The sequence below is a fragment of the Trachypithecus francoisi genome, unplaced genomic scaffold (assembly GCF_009764315.1).
Source record: "Trachypithecus francoisi isolate TF-2019V2 unplaced genomic scaffold, Tfra_2.0 Lachesis_group20, whole genome shotgun sequence".
Classification (NCBI taxonomy): Eukaryota; Metazoa; Chordata; class Mammalia; order Primates; family Cercopithecidae; genus Trachypithecus; species Trachypithecus francoisi.
Window position 1 is genome coordinate 57,291,657 of NW_022681466.1, and position 22,357 is coordinate 57,314,013.

General features: G+C 40.6%; 1 long non-coding RNA gene across 1 annotated transcript in view; it reads right to left on the reverse strand.

The window, feature by feature from the left end:
* Positions 1-3,843: 3,843 nt before the first annotated feature.
* LOC117066520 overlaps positions 3,844-22,357 on the reverse strand; it is a 38,105-nt gene continuing 19,591 nt past the window's right edge. Inside the window, exon 2 of the long non-coding RNA XR_004430374.1 lies at positions 3,844-4,767. This is a non-coding gene — a long non-coding RNA (uncharacterized LOC117066520). The remainder of the gene's footprint in view (positions 4,768-22,357) is intronic.

Genomic DNA, 22,357 nt, shown 5'->3' on the forward strand with positions numbered 1-22,357 from the left:
AGCTACTCAGGAAGCTGAGGCAGGATAATCTCTTGAATCTGGGAGGCAAGTGGTGAGCCGAGATCACACCATTGCACTCCAGCCTGGGCAGCAAGAGTGAAACTCCATCTCAAAAAAAAACCCAAAAAAACAAATTTAGTTATCATGTCTCCTTAGGTTCTTAGCTGTTCCAGTTTCTCAGCCTTCTCTTGTTTTTGACAGTCCTGATTGTTTTAAGAGTTACTGATCAGGTATTTTGTAGAATGTTTTCCAATTGGGATATTTCTGATGCTTTCCTCCTTATTAACTAGGCTTATGTGTTTTGAGTAGAAAAATTACAGAGGTAAAGTGCCATTTTCATCACATCATATCCAGCCTCATTCATCACTGCTGATACTGTCAACTTTACTTACCACTATTGATGTTGACTTTGATCATGTGGCTGAGGTTATTTCTGCCAGGTTCATCTATGGTAAATTTACTCTTTTTCTCCTCTTTCATTCTACACTCTTTGGAAGGAAGATGCTATACACAGTCTCTACTTCAGGAGTGGGGAGTTATGCTCCACCTTGTTGAGGGTGGAGTATCTCCCTGAATTACTTGGAATTCTTATGCATGGGAGATTTGTCTATTCTTTTCAAATTATTTATTTATTTAATTGTTTATTTGTATTGGCATTGACTCATGAACGTTTATTTTGTACTTGGAGTTATAATATTATACTACTTTATTTATTTGATTGCTCAAATTATTCCAGCTTTGACCACCGGAAGCTGTTTTCCAGTGGACTCCTATATCCCTTTGACATCCATCATTTATTTTTCTTTTGAGAATGGCCTCACTTTCTTGTACTACCAGACACTCTGGGCTCATTTTGTACATTTTATGCCTGAGTTCTAGAATCAGCCGTTTGTCCCAAAAGCACTGGTTTCTTTTATTAGAAAATGGTATTAGAAACCAAGATCTGGGCACTAGGTGTGTTCATTGTTGCAGGGATGTCACTGCTTCTAGGCTCTCTCAGCTTACAGAATGTGGAAATATGAATGCATAACCTATATATATATATACACATATATAAATGTTTCTGTCTGCAATGATCTGTATCTAAATAAATCTAAACGTGAGTTCACACTGACGTCTCCTACTCTATTGAATACTTCAAGCCTCCTCCCCTTGTTTATTAGTAACCTCCACTCCAACAGCAAGAAACCCGATCCCACTCCCCCACTATCCATTCATTTAATTGCTCAATTCCGGTTTACATAATAGCAGTGTCAGAATTGTTAATCATGTGTTTTATCCCCCCTTTAAAAATGCACTAATGTAATTTAAAAATGTGTAATTCATTTTGCCTTTCTTGTACTATAATATTTATTTTTAATGTATTTTTACTGGGATTCTATGATGTGAAATAAAAGAATAATTTCATTGTGACTTATGATTTATTTTCTAGTTATTATCATTGTTTTATTTCTTTCCTTTCTCTCTCTTTTTTTTTTTTTTTTAAGATGGAGTCTTCCTCTGTCGCCCAGGCTGGAGTGCAATGGCACAATCTCGACTCATTGTGACGTCTGCCTCCCAGGATCAAGTGATTCTCCTGCCTAAGCCTCCCGAGTAGAGGGGATTACAGGCGCCCAAAACCATGACCAACTAACTTTTGTATTTTTAGTAGAGACGGAGTTTCACCAGGTTGTCTATGCTGGTTTCAAACTCCTGACCTCAAATGATCTGCCCGCCTGGGTCTCCCAAAGTGCTGGGATTATAGATGTGAGCCACCGTGCCTGGCTCATCATTTTATTTCATGAGTACTAATAAAAATAATTTTGTTATATTATGCAGCTGCTTAAAACATGATTTACTCCTAGTGTTAAACATGGTAGGTTTGCCACAGCCTAATCCATGAATCAGTGTTTTGTGTTGTACCTGATGTGCTGATGACCACTGCCATTGTTTTTAAATTTGTTAATCTTCAGTCTTTCCTGATCTTAGGTGGTTTTCTTTTTCTGTATGTAGTACACTTGTGTTTCTTTGAGTAAGTGAAGTATAGAAGGACCATTGGCCCTTATTCCTTGGAACAATTCATTTAGTGTGAATTATTCGCTCTCCAGCTGTTGCAGTCCCTCCTTTATTTGTTTGTTTTGGGTGTCTGTGTGATGGAGCACTACTGCTGTCTGCTTGTTCTCCAGATGGGTATTTCTTGCGATGTACTGACATTTGTGTACCTGTCTGAGTTTGGTCCCATGTTTACCTGTAATTTACAGATGTTCTCCACATATAGATCTTGCTTTGTCACCCAGGTTAGAGTATAGTGGCGTGATCATGGCTCACTGCAGCCTCAGACTCATAGGCACAAGTAATCCTCCCACCTCAGTCTCCTGAGTAGCTGGGATTACAGGTGTGTACCACCACACCTGACTAATTTTTACTTTTTGTCTTTTGCAGAGATAGGGTCTCACTATGTTACCCAGGCTGGTCTTAAACTCCTGGGCTCAAGTGATCCTCCCACCTCGGTTCCCCAAAGTTCTGGGATCCCTTGATGACATATATCTTTTTTTTCCCAATACACTCTCATTCACATTTTCCTGTTTTCATATTTTTTTGGAGATGTCAGTGGGAGTTCAGGATGGAGGAGAGGAGGGAATTAAAGCCAGGGACTCAATGTCACATCTTGAAATGGATGCCCAGGCTGAGGCTATAGGTCCAACTCTTGGTATGGATCCTGACACACAGCAGTAGCCCAGGAGATAAATGCACATTACGTTCCTGGTGAGACGGGGCTACTGTTGGACACATTCTAGGCATTTACTAGAAAAAGTACTCTAGCCAACAGACAAATGAAACAAATAAAGAATAGAAGTATGAGGAAGATGTGGCATCAGAAATGATAGGAAGTCATAGAATCTGTATAACTTGGAGACTATGTCTAAGTGGCTACCTTAGTACTTGTTTTATTTTCTATCAGTTTTCTCAGTCTGTCCTAATATTCCTAGTAGTATCTTATAGATCTGACTCCTCCACCTTTCTCACCTTTCCCAACTTTTATCTATTCCATTTTTTGCCTATGAGCATTGGATAAATGTCCAGGACTTGTCATCTATTTAATTCAATTTTCTACAGAATCTAATCTTCTGTTTGTAGTCAACATAGTGATTTTTAATCCAGTAATCTTATCTTTTAATGCCCATCTTTCTTGCTTGGAGATGATTTTCTCCTCAGGAATGCTTAATGAGGATTGATAAATTTAATAGGCACTTGAAAATTAAGCCCACAGATTAGCAGTTTTCTAAAACTTTCTGCTCTTTCTTGTAGCAAATTTACTTAACAGAGAAGGATTTGCTTCCATTTTTCAGTGAGGTACCATTCTTTGAATGCGATATCTTTTCTAAGTCTTTAAATTTTTCTTTTTTGGTCCTATTCGTGTAGAGGGAGTTCTTTGCTTTCTTTTTTTTTTTTTTCTTTTTTTTTTTTGAGACGGAGTCTCTCTCTGTCGCCCAGGCTGGAGTGCAGTGGCCGGATCTCAGCTCACTGCAAGCTCCGCCTCCCGGGTTTACGCCATTCTCCTGCCTCAGCCTCCCGAGTAGCTGGGACTACAAGCGCCCGCCACCTCGCCCGGCTAGTTTTTTATATTTTTTTTTTAGTAGAGACGGGGTTTCACCGGGTTAGCCAGGATGGTCTCGATCTCCTGACCTTGTGATCCGCCCGTCTCGGCCTCCCAGAGTGCTGGGATTACAGGCTTGAGCCACCGCGCCCGTCCTCTTTGCTTTCTTAAGCAATAAGAATGATAATATGTTCTGTCAAAAATTGGTGTGTGTGTAGGGGTTCCTGCCCAAATTCTGTAGTCCCAGATGACAGAAAAACAGAAAATTTACATTTTGCTATGCATTTATATTAGGCATTCAGTAGCTTGGGGGTGTGAGTGGACGTTGAGAGGTGATGAGTAGGCAATCACAGCTAGAAAAGTCTCCATTGTGCAGAAGGACGTCTCTCTATTTATTTTGGCTGAGGCGATGTGAACTCCCATGATGGATTAGGTCAGGTTGAAGTAGGGGGCAGTGGCCTGCACTTTGTGTATCATGGCTCTTTGCCCCACTACCTGCCCTTACTCCTCTGAATTAAGGAGTGTGAGTGAAGTTTTGACAGGATCTTCTCCACTTCGAAGTTCACTCTACTGTTTGATGAGAAAAAAAGTTGTGAAGCAACAAAATCAGACCTATTGTACACTAAATCTGGCAGCAATTTCTCCTAGTTTTATTCACTTCTCAGTGAAAGTGCTTGCATGGGTCATTTCAAATATTGGGCTCATCTGGGAGGGCTAGACTTCTTTATTCTGCTTTTTTCCCCCACCTTGCAAAGATGAACCAAAACCTATGTTTTTGATTTTTCAAAGAAAGTCTTCTCTTGTACAGCCTAAACTAGTTTGTAATAGTGTTTATGAAAAGTTAGACCTTGAGACAGTTGCATTTATGAACCTCTCAGGCACAAAACCCTTCTCAGACGTGGAATACCCAGATTTAGAGAGGTGGAGCTCATAGCCTTGATGACATTCTGATTTATACTTGGTTGATTTGAACACAACTGAAATTGCAAAACAATTTGTAGCACCATCTCTCTGAATGACAGGCTTTGTGCACGATGTTAGAATCAGCCATGATATTTACAGTCAGGAAACTTAGGCGAACTGATCAATGCTGTAGTCAACAGGCTTGCAGGAAGCTTGAGATCAATCACCACTCCAGCAGAACACCCTTGATCAGATCATTTACCATTCCTGAAATTCAGTTTCTTCATCTATGAAGAGAAAGGGGGGACCCTTAAAATCTCTGAATATTATACACACAGATGCACACACATGTATACACACATACATTATATACCTATACATAGTCTTCTTACATATATTCTAAATCTGAAGCAAAATTTCTAATGAGAGTAATAGTTCCACAATAATGGAAGCAGTAACTGCATTCATTTGATTGTATAAGTTCTGGAAAGTTTATTTAAAAAGTATTCACATCATCTTGCATAATTAGCCACCTACATATTCTTGGTACCCAGAATAGTTCACAAGACATTGTAGAAAGTCAAAATACATTTGATGAATAAATGAATGAACATATATCACCTAATTTTTAATGTTATTTATAGTATCACCCTTAGAGCTGGGCACCCAGGACCTTGCCCTGTACCTGGAGATTTAACAGACTCACTCTTTCTCCTCTTGACACAATCCTCATGGACTGAGGAGTCCCCAGGGCCAAAGGTTCATGTCCACCTACAGCAACCTCCCCTCATCCCAACCCCACTAAGCTCCAGGTACCTGACATGGGAAATTATCTGTCAAGACACCCTCAAACCTGCTTCCAGGGCCTACTAGAGTCTCTTTCTTGGATTTCCGTCACAAAGGTATGCTGTTCTATAGGTGTGCCCACCCCTAAGCACAAGAGGTAACCAAGGCGGCTCACAGGAGTGGAGGGAGGAAGAGTCCTCCTTGCCACAGGAGGCAAGATCTAGGAGTCTCCGCTTTACTCTTGCCCCAAATTTGGTAAAAGGAACAGGCTGGGTTATTTCAGTCATTAGCTCATTTTACCCTACTTCCCAACTACACTCACACATAATGTTTTAAATTTGAGTTAGAAAGACTCAGTGACCCTTAAAACATACACACGAATGAACAGAATATTGCAAGGAAAAAATATGTGGTCACTGCTGTAAACCTTCTACTAGACAGTTTCACTCTGGACCAATATATAAGGCAAAGTACAGATTCTGCAACCTAGGGCTGGGTTTGTTTGGGGATTCAGTACGGATCTGTTATAACAGTTTGTAGGTGTTGATAGAGTGATAGCATTTATTTCCTTTCTAACCCCCTCTCCAAATCTTAGTTTAAAAGAAGCTTTGTTTGCTTGGTTTTCCTGGTGTGGATTTAAAATATTTCCATTTTCCATGCCCATATTAACATTTGACCATCCGTGCAATATGTCAATTTCTATTTTGCCCTTCAAAGGTTAAAACAACACCCACCCTTAGAATTCCCCACACAAAGCACAAGGAAATCCCTCCTAAGGCACAGCGAACCAGCTAGACTTCATAATTAGCTTCTGTAATAAAGTACTTAATCGGAATAGAAGCCCTTAATAATTACAGCAGGAAGTCAGGGTAGGCGAGTTACCCACAGCTGGGGTGAAGCACAGGCAGAGGTGTCTGTGAACGGGCATCTGCAAGGGTCCGGGTTCACACAAGAGCCCCAGGCCTTAATTAGCCTCAGCAATTAAAAATGAAAACAATCCTCCATTTTCTCATTAAAAGATGAAAGCCCCTCCCCAAGTGTCTTACTCTGAACGATCATTTTGCTTCTGCAAAGACCCCAGTCACTGCAGATTACCAAAGACAATGGTTACTTCCTGGGCTGCAAGACCTCAGTCACCCTTTTGCTTGCTAAATTTCAGGCACCTCAGCATAATAGGAGATTGATTAGGGTTAATAGACTTATTTTTTACAGGTCAAGACACAAAACACTTTGGGTTGTGGGCGCTCTTGCACATAATATCCGAAGCTATAAATCAAACTGCTTAATGGAAGCTCAGAGCTTTCTGTCTCCGAACTATTGGTAACAACTGACTTTCGTTTCTCCCCTGCTACTGTCTCTCTTTCCTCTGCTGCTTCTTGTAAATCCAGCCACAAAATCAGCCTGATAGATGGGAGTAAGAGTTGCGATTTATTTACTCTACGATGTTCTCAGAAACCTAGAGGTGAGGTATGGTTCCTTGGAATTCCTGTGTTTGTTTTACCTCCATTTCTAAGGTAACCAGTGGTTAGCAGCAGCTGTAACAACTGTCAGCATCTGTCAATCTCACCTAGACTTGATGGTCAAAAGTAATACAGCTGGATGAAGAGATTTAAAAAATTGAAAATTAAAGAAAACTGATCCTCAGGGGAGAGTTTGAGTATTTACTCTGTGGGACCCAGGGCAGACTGGTAGGTCACTGAGTACATAAGGAATACAATTGCCATTGGCAAATTATCCCAAGAAGGAAAGCCACCTGCAGAGGGAAACTGTTGGAGACTGCCTCTTAAAGTTACTGCAGAAAGAATCACTGAAAGGAAACTGTCTCAACAGGAGGAAATGTCAGAAAATGCTTCCCTAGAAAATGTGAGAAAACATTTAGAAAAGTATCTGGCTATGAAAGTTAAGAACATTTGGGGGAATGTTCTTTGCATCTAATTATCAGTGCTTTCTGCTTCTTTTCTCTTGGTAAGGGATATTCTTAGTCTAAGGATTTTTTTTTACCCCTCAAATAGAAAGGAAGCAAAGCTGATTTGGAGATATAAATTAGTTTGGTTTTTCACCAGTTTGACAGGATCATTCCAAAGATGATGCCTTGTTTGATTCTGAAATGTTACTGAGAGATTTACTCTACTGAGGAGCTGAGGACTCACCAAAAATACATTTGATGATACGTTTAAGTTTCTTTGATGATTTGCTCTTTTCTATCCCCATTTTTGCCTGAATATTTTTTTTTTTTTTCCTTTTTTTCTACTCAAAGCCACATGGCTCAACCACAAGGAATCAGTAAGTGGGCAGGTTTTCTCAAACTTCATAGAGCTGTTACTCTACCTGGCTTCTAAGGGGAGACCTGGGATTTGAGAGAATGAGCATAAAATAGTTTAAGTGGAGGTCAGGAGTAGAAAGGGAGGAAAGATTAGGAGGAAACAGGAAAAGGAGAATAATGCACTCAGAATCTGATTTTTATGTTATGATACACTAATAAGGATTTTCCTCCCTTGTTAAACAACATGGAAATGCTTAGTAGAATCTACACATACAGTTTAATAACAGAAGTAGGTGGAAGTCGCTTGATGCCAATAATAATAGACATCTAGTCATAGTACCCCTCTCACCCTCAGCAGCCTCTAGCAGCCTTGCTGAAGGCTGGGGCCATCAGACATGCGGCTGTGAGCTGGGACTAAGGTTTTATTGCCCTAATGGAACTGGAGGAAAGGAGATGTATCTTTGGCATTGCATGAAGTAGGTGACTGTAATTGAGATCCCTTCTACATAGCCACGATCCTCAAAGAGCTTCCAAGTTTATAATAATAATAATAATAAACTTTATCTCCTACTTTGCAGACATGGTAAGAAAGCACAGGGTTTGTCTCAGGCTCTAAGTGAATCTTTAAAAATCAGACAATATCCTTTGAGAAATCTAAATGCCAAGTCTGCACTAAACATGGGTTTAAATTCTGAATTTATATGCATGGTGTGATAATCCCAAACTAAGAAATTAACATAAAGTGGTCCAGAACTCACTCTTCTCCTGGGAGAAGCCAATAGAACACTATTCTTAGGACCACTCAGACTATTCAAGAAACCTTCAATAAAGAGGGTTCATCAAGGAAGAACTCATAATAAGAAAATTACAAGACAGGCAAAGAAGCAAAAAGCCATGAAAGAGAATTATTAAGGCAGCAGATAGGTGAACTAACACCCTGAGAATTAGAAACATAGCAAAAAATCCACTTGAAGAAGATTAAAAGGAAGATCTAAGATCCTTTCATTGTTTGAAGAAGGCAGAGAGGTTGATAAAACTATGTTGAATAAGTTTGCTAAAAATATAAGGATAATGAACTGAGAAGTAGAGAAAGAATGTACAACTTTTGAACAAATCAAAAGAAGAAAACAAAATTCCCACGTAATTCAACAAAAAGCAAAAAAGGAGGAAAATAAATAGAGAATGGTAATTTAAAAATTAGAAGCTAGTAAAGTGTTCAGATATACCAGTAGTTCTAAGTGTAAATGTATGACACTGTTTTATTAAATGACAAAGATTCTCACACTGCAATGAAACAATCAAATAAAAAAACTCAATTATAAGTTATTTTTCAGAGATCCATCTAAAATATGATATAGAAATGTTTGAAGTAGTGGCATGAAAAAAGATACAGTGGGCAAAAAAGAAAAGAAGGCTGATCTAGTGACTTGAATATCAGACAGAATCAACTGCAGTAGAGATAAGGGGAGTCTTTTCTTACACATAAACACTAGTCACTTGGAAGTTCTAACAATCTTGAATCAGACGGCCTAAAAATATGTAATGCAAAAATTGCCTGAATACAAAGTGAATCCAACATTATAGTGGAAGGTTGAACACATCTCTATGAGTTACTGAAAAATGGAGATAAACATTTTCTAAAGATATAAATGTTTTACATAATGCATTTATAAAGCTGCATATGATGAACATATTTAGAATGTCCACCTAATATAAAATAATCCATTTCCAACAAAAAAGCATTTTCATATTTTAAGTAAAGAACACTTATAAACATTGTCCATATACTTGATTACAAAGTAAGTCTAAATAAACATCAAGAAAACAATATAACCCAATTTATGTCTTCTAACAAAGATGAAGTAAGATTATAAATTAACGACTAAAAGATAATTTTAAGAAATTCTATTCACTAGGAAGCTAAAAATACTTGTAAATAAATGATGGGTTAAAAAAGAATTCAAATTGATAGTTACAAAATGTTAAGAACAATAGAAATTGCAGACAGTTCACACCACAACTTGTACAGTTAAACTGATGTTTATAGGGACATTTGTAACCCTAAATATGGTAAATGCTTATATTAAAAACAAGAGACTAAAAATTAACCAATTAAGCATTTGTCCCAAGAAGTTGGAAAAGCAATAGTGGCTATGAGAGGCTACGAAGAGGATGAAAAGAAGTTGGTAAATGGATACAAAAATACAGTTAGATATAAGGAGTAAGTTGTAGTATTTGATGGTACAGTAGGGAGATCATAATTATTTATTATATATTTCAAAATAGCTTGAAGAGCAGAATTGGAAAGTTTACAACACAAAGAAAAGATAAATATAAATGTTTGAGGTTATTGTTATTTCAATTACCTGATTTGATCATTATACATTGTACACATGTATCAAAATGTCACATGTACCCCCAAAATAGGTACAACTGTTATATATCAATACAAATGGTATTCATAAACAAAAAACAAAAAGAAGTTGGAAAAACAATAAAAGCATAAACTCTCTAAAAGTAAATGAAAGGCAATAATAAAGATAAAAGCATAAATGAATCAACTAGAAAAACTTACAGAGTTTATTAAAACAATGTAAATGGTGTTGATAAATCTGAACCCATAGACAAATGAACATATTCTAATAAAAATAACTATAGTTGTTTCCTCAAGAAAATAAGAGAACGACTGAATGTCCCTATAACGTGCAAAGCCATTAAATTAGTAGCCAGATTCTACTAAAAATAACAAACACCTAATTGAAATAGAGAGCCAAAAATAAGCAAGTCATCTTTTAAGAATAATAAAGAGAAGCTTGTCTTGAAAGAGAGAGATCAATAGAACAGAATTATATAGTTGAACATTGAGAAACAGCTGATACAGGACAGAGAAGGCACTCCAGATTTGCGAGGAAGGGATGAACCATTCACCAAAGGATGCTGGGCCAATTGACTTTGTTAATGAAAACAGTAAAGGTAGATTCCCTCTGGCAATGTCTGGCCTGGAATAGGTGGGATTTGTGGCTGGGGTGTAGAACGTTTAGCTATATCAATAATATTTTATGTCTTTAAAACAGTATCTAAAATTATATAAATAAATATGACAGAATGGTAACGTTTGTGAAATCATAGTACATTGGGGTCTGTAATATTTTCTTTGTACTTAATTGTATGTGGAAATGTGTGTGCCTATACATTATACATTTATTTGTAGGATATATTATATAATAAATATATGTGTAGTGCATTTTTTTTTTTTGAGACAGAGTTTTGCTCTTATTGCCCAGGCTGGAGTGCAAGGGCGTGATCTCAGCTCACTGCAACCTCTGCCTCTTGCTTTCAAGTGATTCTCCTGTCTCAGTCTCCCAAGGAGCTGGGATTACAGGCGCCCCCCACCATGCCGGTCTAAGTTTGTATCTTTAGTAGAGATGGGGTTTCACCATGTTGGTCAAGCTGGTCTTAAACTCCTGACCTCAGGTAATCCACCCTCCTCAGCCTGCCAAAGTGCTGGGATTATGTGGCATGAGCCACCACGACCCGCCGATGCATTCAGTTTTTAAGCCAGCAATTCTAAGTAAGAGACACAAAAAAAAATACCTTTTATGTTTTTGCTGAGGAGTTTGGACTTCATCCTCAGGGCAGCAGGGGGCCATGAAGGGCTTTTAGATAGGAAGGTAAATGACTGCATCTTCTCATAGGAAAGATCTCCCTGGCTGCAGTGTGGCAAAGGGATAGATGCGGGCAAGGCTGGAGGTGCAGCCATCACTGAAGTAGCTGTATTTCAGGGCAAAGATTATGGTGCCTGGAACAGGGGAAACAGCAGCGATGATGGAGAGAGGTGGGCTGACTGGAGGGGTGGTAAAAAGAATTTCCAGGCTTTGTGTTTTCTTGGGTGTGTGTGGAGAGGTGGGGAAGAGTCTGGGCTGCTCCCTGGGTCTGGGGCTCAGGACGCTGGGTACCATTCCCTGAGAGAGGCCAGGGGAGTAGGAAGAGTTGACTGAGTGAAAACTGGAATTGAAATTTCAATGTACTTTGTTAGAAGTGTCCTGCTGCATCCAAGTGTAGGGTTCTTAGGTAGGTATTCCTTTATTTTTATTTTTATTTTTTTGAGATAGAGTCTCACTCTGTTGGCCAGGCTGGAATGTAGTGGCATGATCTTGGCTCACTGCAACCTCCACCTCTCAAGTTCAAGAGATTCTCCTGCCTCAGCCTCCCAAGTAGCTGGGATTAACAGGTGCGTGCCACCATGCATGGCTAAGTTTTGTATTTTTAGTAGAGACCAGGTTTCACTATGTTGGCCAGGCTGATCTCCAACTCCTGACCTCAGGTGATCCGCCTGCCTTGGCCTCCCAGAGTGCTGGGATGACAGGCGTGAACCACTGCGCCCGGCCCCAAGTCGGTATTCTTGATGATGGACTCCTGTTTTAACTAAAGCTTGTCTTAGAATTTTAGTAATCTAGCATGGCTTGGGTCTTCATCTGTAATCTAGAAATTTTGTATTTGTAATTCACCACTGTCAAGTAACGAAGTCTCTTTCACTAGCTTAGAACCTTCAAAAGACATAACAAATCAAAAATTAACTTTTGAATAAAATATAACCATAAGGTACTTCTTTAATTATTTAACAAATTTGATGTCTTGTCCGATTTTCTTCTAATTTGTCTGTCATTGGTCTAATGATGTTACCTGTCTAAAATGCTGTATAAACGTAAAAGTTATTATATCTTAACAAAATTATACACGAAAAGGTTAATTTGACCCAAGGAATGATAAACACATGCTACTTCAACAGGTTTGAAGCAGGTTTCAACAGTTACTCTCACTGATATAACGATTACTCAGGCCAACTAATACTTTAGTTTTTCTTTTTGAAGTTATTTCTCTGATATTGAGGAGACACTATCATTTTAGACCAAGAGGGACTGTAAAGGGGTGTAACTCATCATTGTCAAGCTACTCTTAGTGGACATCTTCAAGATGTTAACAGATGTCTCATTAAAAAAATGTAAAGGGTAATGTGGCAAAGTAAGTCTGGGCAATAACAAACCTTCCTCCCTCTTAAAAATCCGTCTGTGAAGAAATATGTTGTATTTTGTTTGATGTGGCATAATTACATCTCCCATCTCACAATATTCTTTTCCATGGAATACCACAGTAACACTCTGTGGAAGGCCTAAATGGTACCCTGGCACCCAAATACTCCCCAGGACGCAGAGGTAAGTTCATCTCACAGGTGAGGACAGGAAGGTGAGGCGTCTGTCTGTGTGCCTTCTCCAGGTTATGGTGCTGGCTCAAGCTAAACCAAAGCCAAGATTCAGGCTTCCCAGACCCCCAATTCAACAACCTTCTACTGCACACAGTAAGTAGCATTGTCCGTTTTGACAAATAGTGTGGGTGGTGGTGACTTCTTTTCTTTCTCACAGGTTCACATTTCCATCATTGAGAGAAAGGGAGATGGACTCAGACTCAGCAGGGGCCAAAGCTCCCTGCTTGCCTCCTCCCACACCTACAGTCCAGGGCTGAGGCTTTTCTGAGCTCCCTGCCTGGAAGGTGGGGAACCCATGGGTAAGGAGCCCACACTGTGTGCTGGGGAGTTCGGGGGCTCCTGGAGGAGCAGCCCAGCGTGGTTACTCTCCTGAGGGCACAGGACATGGAGCAGGGAGAAGGGCTGAATAAGACCCACATCCAGGTTTGAGACAAAATGTAGAACTGCCATGGAGGTTGTGCACTGCACAACTGTACACAGTGGTGTGAGAAACCAGGAATTCCAGTTCCCTAGCCCGTGGGACTCCGGATGGTGAGAAACATCAGAGAAAACAACTAAGCTCAAAATTTTATGCTCCAGAGCCAGTTAATGCAATAAAAATAAGGGCTATAACTTCCTAAGCATTTAGTGAAAGACTAGCCCCATTTAATATTTCAACATCAAAATAACCTTTGGAATAGGTATTTTCAGCCCTGTTTCACACTTAAGAAAACTGAGGTCCCGAATGATATGCTCTCAATATTTCTTTTTAACTTTCTCATATCTTATATATTCCATATTGTATTTTTCCACGTATTATCTAGTCATAATAACTATCACTCATTGAGCACTTACCTTGTGCCAGAAACAGCATTATACACTTTGCATATATTAGTTCATATGCTCCCTAAAACTACTCTGTAAAGAAAGTACCGATAGTGTTTGCATTTCCAAGGTGAGCAAACTGAGGCCAGAGAGGCTGGTAGCTTACCTAAGATCAAACAGGCAGTAACAGAAGAGCCAAGAATTTAACTCAGACCCCGTCACTTATGCAGTGGACTCACGTGGCATGGCAATCCAGGCATGAGTAAGCTCCCAGACTTCGCTTATTAACGCAAAAATGGAAAATGACTTCATTCAACTAGGACAAGTCAAGGGTTGGCACGGTAGGCAGGGGCAAGGTAAGGAGAGGCGTTCACCCTGTCTGTGTCCTGTAAACTTGCTTTTTAGTCTGCTCACTTAAAAAGGAATTGTTGCCGGGTGCGGTGGCTCACACCTGTAATCCCAGGACTTTGGGAGGCCAAGGCGGGCAGATCACGAGGTCAGGAGATCGAGACCATCCTGGTTAACATGGTGAAACCCCATCTCTACTAAAAATACAAAAACAAAATTAGCCGGGCGTGGTGGCGGGCGCCTGTAGTCTCAGGTACTCTGGAGGCTGAGGCGGGAGAATGGCGTGAACCCGGGAGGTGGAGCTTGCAGTGAGCCAAGATCGCATGACTGCATTACAAAAAAAAAAAAAAAAGAAAGGAATTGTTGACTTTTCTGTTTGAATCGAAGTCAGCAACTACCTTCTCTTTTGTGTCTGCATTTGGAGGTTGTGGGCTTTCTCAGGATCCTCCAGAGAGCTACTTCATTGCAACACCAGAGGGAAGTGTGGACTTTGTGAGAGGTTGAAATCTAAATGCAATTTCTTTTTTCTTTACTTTTCTCAATACTCTTCTAATATATATTTTTCTTAATTCCGATTTAGCTGCAGACGTTGCCAGCGGAAGCAAGTGTTGGCTGTAATCGTGTCTTTTCTTTGCGTGACACATTCATTAGAAACAAGGGACAAATGGCTGCTGGAAGCAAGACCATCGTTTCTCTTAACAAGTAGGACTCACTAGTACTGTTTGTGGTGCAAGTAGGAAATGTGGATGCCTTTTCTTTAACTGATAAAGTGTTTTGCTTGATTTGCTTTTAAGAACCCCTCTCTTTTAGCTCCTATCCATATCTCCTCCTGGCCAAAACCATAAGGCAGCTTCAGAGAACTAACCCTAGAAGGTTCCCTTTCTAGTCTGTTGGGCCAGAATGGGCATCCCGGTTCAACAGCCACTTTATCCATGTAAAGGCAGCATCTAATGTCCAAAGGTGCTCATTGTCTGTGGCTATCTTATTTTAGTTCTTACATGTTGGAGGCTCATAGGGAAACAAAGTGTATCACAAGAATATCCGCCATTGTATTAACCATGCATGAAATCAGTCCCTATTTCAACATCCTTCCCAGTTTAACTTTAGGAATGGATCTGTTGCCCTACTTATTGGAAATTGACTTCTTGCATGGTTAATACATGCGTGAAATGGTTAATACAGTCGTATTACACTACAAATGTGTTTTGAAGCAAAGTTGCAAAATTTGCCAAATATCCTGGACTTTATCAAGTCAATGAACTCCCGGAATCAAGCAAAGCCACTGATACATGAGGATCTAAAATATTTAAACCAGTTAACAACTGAAGAAATGAAAACAAGCAAGGATAATATCATGGAAGGACTTCATAAGAAAATGATTTAACTGTAATCCCAGCACTTTGGGAGGCCGAGACGGGCGGATCACGAGGTCAGGAGTTCGAGACCATCCTGGCTAACACGGTGAAACCCCGTCTCTACTAAAAAATACAAAAAAAGCTAGCTGGGCGAGGTGGCTGGCGCCTGTAGTCCCAGCTACTCAGGAGGCTGAGGCAGGAGAATGGCGTAAACCCGGGAGGCGGAGCTTGCAGTGAGCTGAGATCCGGCCACTGCACTCCAGCCCTGGCGACAGAGCGAGACTCCGTCTCAAAAAAAAAAAAAAAAAAAAAAAAAAAGAAAATGATTTAAATATGAATCCATTTGAAAAGACAGGTCATTGAGAACATTGATGAAGCCCTTGAATACATTTGCAAAAAAAAAAAAAATGAACAACTTTAAAAAAATCACGTTAAGTATTGGGTGAGGAAGTCTTGGCACGCTACCTTTCAGTTTTTTAAGGGGAAATTATACCCCCTAAACCTACAAATCAAAACTTGATTTATTCTTTGTTCTAAGAAATAAATCATTATACAATTTTAAACTAAATTGTTAAATATAGAATAAAATGAATTACTTTATTTTTCTATTGACTACATGAGTTTAGGCTCTGTTAAGTGGATTCACGGCTAGTAGCCTGTATGTGGGGTCCAAACCCCTCAGATAATGAGATATCAGGAAGGGATGTGATGCCTAGATAAGTCTGTGGATGTGTGGCAGGGTAGATATGGGAACAGAGGGGATACCATCTTCATACGTAGGCACTGACAAAGCAGTCAACCTACTTCCTGATATCTTTGCCATTCTGGTAGATTCATGGAAATTTAATTCCAGGTGCTTTCCCCGGAAGCTGCTGTGATGACAAACTCAGGAATGTGTAAGTCAAATTGACTCATGTCGTCACATATCCACAGAGCATGATACTGGCGCTATCCTGGCAGAGACCCTATTAGTATCCTTGAACTCACCAGAAGAATACAGTCCTCAGAAGGTGATCTCAGTTATTTTGTGGAGAAGGACAATAGAGCTTTTTGAAGAAGGAAGAATCCTATTTTTCTATAGATAGAATCCAAATTTTAAATCTATTTCATTATCAACTTGGGAATCAAAGATATCACACAAAAGGTATATTGAAATGTTTTTCTTCTTTCCTTCTTTCCTCCTTCATTCCTTCAACCATCCCTGTCTTCCTTTCTTCCCTCCCTCCCCGTCGTCTCTTTCCCTCCTTCCTTCTTTTCTTCCTTCTTTCCGATCAAATGGCACAATGACACAAGATTAAGCAAGTCTTCCAAAAGTTTATAAAGAAGTCCTTAAAGGTTGACTTGACATCAGTTTTCAAAGTATTTAGGGGACTGTTCATGGAGAGTATGTTCACACCAGTAAATAAGTGGACTTATTCTTATTTTCCAATGAGATAAGAGCACACAAAAAAAGAGCACCAATGACTTCGAGCTGCTGAAAAAGAAATGTCTCAGTAATGACTCATGCTCCTTAATGAAGAGTAAACGAGGAACTAATAGTGCTGGCATTCATACAGTTCTTTTGAATTCACAAATTGCTTCCACATTCACTTCTGTTGTAAACCTATTCCAATCCCATGTAGGCGGGACAGGCAGAAATGTTCAGCCATTTCACACACATGGCAGGGGCACACGGGACACAGGAGACTCAGGCTGCCTGTGTGGTGCTCTGTGCCCGACTCCTTACAGGGTACTCCCAGGTATGACTCTCTGTCCTCCCAGAGGATCAGGATTTCCCGATTTTACTAAAGACTGCCCTTTGCCAATGCTGAAATCCTTGTTCTGAAGATCTTCTGGTCTTCACAAGAAGATCCTGGTTGGGTATCTCCTTGCAGCCCATGTGTACCAAGTAACCCTTTGTATGATGGGATTAGTGGTTTCCTGGGTTCCCCCAACTGAGGCAGGCAGGGTAATCTGAGTAGAAGTACATCTCCTGAATCAGAAAGAAGTCTAAAGGAGCTTCGAGTTCCCAAATATCCTTACTGAATGGGGTGCAGTCCAACTCTTTCCATCACTCCAGCAGGACCTCAACTCCCTGCCAGCCCTAAGGATTTGTAGGTCTACACATTTACACAGAGGCTGCAGGGAAGGACAGACATACAGAAATGGGATGTGCACCCCTCCTGTGCTTTAAATGCATAGAAACCGGGATTCTGATTCTGTAACTGAACCAAATGCAATCATTCTGAGGCAGAGGAGGGGGAATGCAAGCATCCTACAGCTCAGTTTTCTGGGTGTCTGAGCAAGAGAGAAAGGGAGGGCTCTTCTTTCATAGCACCTGTAGGTGAAGATAACTTGAGAGGTTTTTGAAAAAGTATGGAAGTGATCATCTCAACGAAGAGAATGCTGGAGGAACCACATCCTGGTTTTCTGTTAGGAGCAAGGAGAGACTAAAATAGTTCAAAATTAGCCGTAGATTTTCCTCCAGAGACTACAGTTTGATTTTATTTATTTTTATTTTGTTATTATTTATTTGTCTTTAAAGATAAGGTCTTGCTATGTTGCCCAGGCTGGTCTCAAACTCCTGGCCTCACGTGATCCTATTGCCTTGGACTCTCAAAGTGCTGGGAGTATGGGTACAAGACACCACATCTGGCCTACAGTTTGACTTTAGATTCGTGTTAAGATCTTTCAGCTTAAGTAAATTCATATTTCCAGTGACATTCGCTATACTCCTTATGCTGGTCATTTATCTTAATATTTGCTTTCAAATAATTTTTTGACACTTCCCTTGCTCTGCTCTGTATTGCAGCTATATTTAATGAGAGATGTTGAAGAGAGATTGGAGGGTGGCAGGCAGGTAGAATCCAGAGTATTTTTCCCTCTTTGCCGCTTCCCAGACCGTGCGTCTGTCTTTTCTTTCACGCTCCAGCTTTGTTCCAGTTTCTGCAGGACCTAAGCTTCAGTAATACCACCTTCTTTGTCCCTCCAGACACAGAGATTGTAGTGGCTTCCTGAACTTGTATTTCTGGTCTACCACTACCTCTATGACAAATCCCTTGATTGAATTCCTACTGTTCGAATATACGGAGTAGTTTCTTTTTCCCCAATGAAGCAGCTCGGAGTCCCTGAGTAAGAAGTGGCAGCCAAATGTGATAATGAATGAAGAATCATTTTATAGGCATTGAGACTAAGAAAAAAAAATGTTTTATTTTCTAAAACTTACAGATGAAAAGTGACTGTCAGCTTTCTGCAGATGTGAGTTCCTGCAGAATAAACATACGGCAGGGGGGGTGGGTCATGGATGACCTAGAAAGGAAGGAGCTTCATAAACTCCTCTTGAGTATTTGAAATGAAATAGAAGTCATAACCTCAACACTATTCTTAGATTACTGGTGGAAAGATACATTCAGAAAAGAATATACCCTATGTCTACCCCACGTATACTTATCTGGAAAAACTGTTTTTCTCTCATTAGTGTCAGGAAACAAAAACTGGTACACTAACCACTTTATTGAGAAGGTTCGGAGATCACAGAAGTTTGTGTAACAGCTCGGGGAGGCATATCTAGAGAAGGAGGTAGAGGAGATAAAAATCTTATCACCTAGCCAAGTAAAAAGAGACAAGAAAAGCAGTGGCCAACCAGGATTGTGTGCCTTGGGGGATCTAATATCAGGAAGTATATATACTTGAGTTCAGCAGGTACTCTTGTTGAAATTGGGGGAAGGATCCACCTAAAAAGGCTGCAGACCTCCATAGGGAGGGAGATACAACTCCAAGAGAAAAAAAAATGGAGAAAGAAAGGCCAGGGAAAAGGAAATGAGGCGAGTCCTCTTTTCTTGTTAATGTAGCTGTAGAAGATGGCGCCATTTCTGGTATGGCTCGGGAAACTCCCACTGGACAGATCCTCCCGAACATCTTCACTATAGCTTTTAGAAAAATTACAGAAAGCAGTTCACTGAAGTAACTGCCAAAATAGCTGATTCTGAAGGGGAGTTGGCACTTGGAGGAAGGAAATGGCACCCGGTGAGTTTCCAAGGCTTCTAGTCTGTGAGTAGGCTAGATCAGTGTCATGCAGGTTGACTAAATTCCAAGAGAAAACCCATAGTCTCTCTGGCCCCAAAAACCAGAGAACAGAATTTGTGATAACTATTGCCACTAGAAAGGAAGAGGGATGGCACATGGAATTCAAGAAAAGAGAGAGCCAGAGAGAAGAAGTCCAAATTTTACACATAAACTCTGCCCATATCTCTGGCTAATCCCCTCAACTAGGTATGTACGGTTGACTCAATGCTGCTTACGTATAAAAGAACTGAACTGAGATTTGAGATGCTACCCAAGAGACCTAATTTGCAACTTGAGCAACCAAGTATATTGTCTGTTGAAATGCACAATTTACATACTTTGGAAGAATATAACAATCCAGAGTCACCACAACGTAATATTCACAACATCCAAGAGATAATTACAAATTACTCAATACATAAAGAAACAGGAAAATTTAATCTATTCTTAAGAGAAAACACAGCAATGAGTGCAACCTTAAGAGAACTTGAGAGAACTTAAGATGAGGATTTTAAAGCAGTTATAACTATGCTCAATGCTGATATACAAATAATCAATAAACAGAAAGGAAATCTCAGCAGACAAATAGAAACTATTAAGAGAACTTAAGAGAACTTAAGATGGGATTCACAGATGAGGATTTTAAAGCAGTTATAACTATGCTCAATGCTGATATACAAATAATCAATAAACAGAAACGAAATCTCAGCAGACAAATAGAAACTATTAATAAAAACCACAAGTTAAATTCTAGAACCAGAAATACAATATCTGAAATTAAAAAAAAAAAAATCACTGGATGGGCTTCATGAAAGTGAACGAGAAAGCATCAGTGACTCTGAAGATACATTAATAGAAATTCCAGTCTGAAAAAGAAAAGGAGAAAAAGATTAAAAAATAAAAATGGAGGCTCAGTGACCCACAGACAATGTCATAAGGTTTATCCTACATGTGACTGGAATCCCGGAAGAAGAGAAGATAGATAATAGGGCAGGGAAAAAAAATTAAAAAACTAGACAGGGCACAGTGGCTCACACCTGTAATCCCAGCACTTTGGGAGGCCAAGGCAGGCGGATCACGAGGTCAGGAGATAGAGACTATTCTGGCTAACACGGTGAAACCTCGTCTCTACTAAAAAATACAAAAAATTAGCCAGGTGTGGGGGCGGGCGCCTGTAGTCCCAGCTACTCCGGAGGCTGAGGCAGAAGAATGGCGTGAACCCGGGAGGTGGAGCTTGCAGTAAGCTGAGATCGCGCCACTGCACTCCAGCCTGGGCGACAGAGTGAGACTCTGTCTCAAAGAAAAAAAATAAAACAACAACAACAACAACAACAACAACAAAACATAAAACAAAGACTAATAATGGCTGATAATTTCCCAAATTGGTTAAACCACATAAATTTATAGACTCATAAAATCAGTAAACATCAACCAGGATAAATATACTTACAGAAAAAGGCATAGAAACAGAGGTAAATGAATCTTCTTCTTCTTCTTTTTTTTTTTTTTTTTTTTTTTGAGACAGTCTTACTCTGTCGCCCAGGGCTGGAGAGCAATGACATGATCTCCGCCCACTGGAACCTCCTCCTCCCGGTTCAAACAATTCTCCTGCCTCAGCCTCTTGAGTAACTGTGATTACAGGTACCCGCCACCACGCCTGGCTAATTTTTGTATTTATAATAGAGATGGGATTTCACCATGTTGGTCAGGCTGGTCTGGAACCCCTGTCCTCGTGATCCACCCACCCTGGCCTCCCAAAGTGCTGGAGTGCTGGGATTACAGGTGTGGGCCACTGCGCCCAACCCAATGCATACTTTTGAGGACAAGAAAGAGAGGAAATACCTTTTTTTTTTTTTTTTTGAGACGGAGTCTTGCTCTGTCGCCCAGGCTGGAGCACAGTGGCGCAATCTCGGCTCACTGCAAGCTCCGCCTCCCGGGTTCCCGCCATTCTCTCCTGCCTCAGCCTCCGGAGTAGCTGGGTCTACAGGCGCCCGCCACTGCGCCGGCTAATTTTTTTTTGTATTTTCAGTAGAGACGGGGTTTCACCTGTTAGCCAGGATGGTCTCCATCTTCTGATCTTGTGATCCACCCACCTCGGCCTCCCAAAGTGCTGGGATTACAGGCATGAGCCACCGAGCCTGGCCGGAAAGAACTTTTTAAGGGAGAATTCATTTGGGCACTTTTTTTTTTCTTTCCAGGCGGAGTCTTGCTTTGTCACCCAGGCTGGAGTGCAGTGGCACCATCTCGCACTCACTGCAACCTCTGCCTCCTGAGTTCAAACAATTCTCTTGCCTCAGCTCCCCAAGTGGCTGGGATTACAGGCACCTGCCACCACACCTGGCTAATTTTTGTATTTTTAATAGAGACGGGGTTTCACCATGTTGGCCAAGCTGGTCTAAAACTCCTGACCTCATGATCTTCCCGCCTTGGCTTCCCAAAGAGCTGAGATTACAGGTGTGATCCACCGCACCCAGCCGGGACTTTTTATAAAATTAAAGAACACTAATAGCTGGCCTAAATGGGTCCTTCATTCCAGGTTCAGATGGGATGAACTATTGAACTGCGTACAGCCTTTGATTGGTGCATCCAGGACTCCTTTCTTGGGTCCTGTGCTTTAGGGAAACCTATGTTTTGTTTTGTTTTGTTTTGTTTGAGACGGAGTTTCGCTCTTCTTGCCCAGGCTGGAGTGCAATGGGCCAATCTCCACTCACTGCAACCTCTGCCTCGCGGGTTCAAGCGATTCTCCTTCCTCGGTCTCCTGAGTAGCTGGGATTACAGGCATGCACCACCGCGCCCGGCTAATTTTGTATATTTAGTATTTTTAGTGGAGACGGGATTTCTCCATGTTGGTCAGGCTGGTCTCGAACTCCTAAGCTCAGGTGATTTCCCCGCCTCGGCCGCCCAAAATGCTGGAATTACAGGCGTGAGCCACCGCGCCTGGCCTGGGAGACCTATGTTAACTTTGGCATCCCAGTTTTCTCCTTGTGAAGTGAGGAGATTGGGGCCCAGGGGAG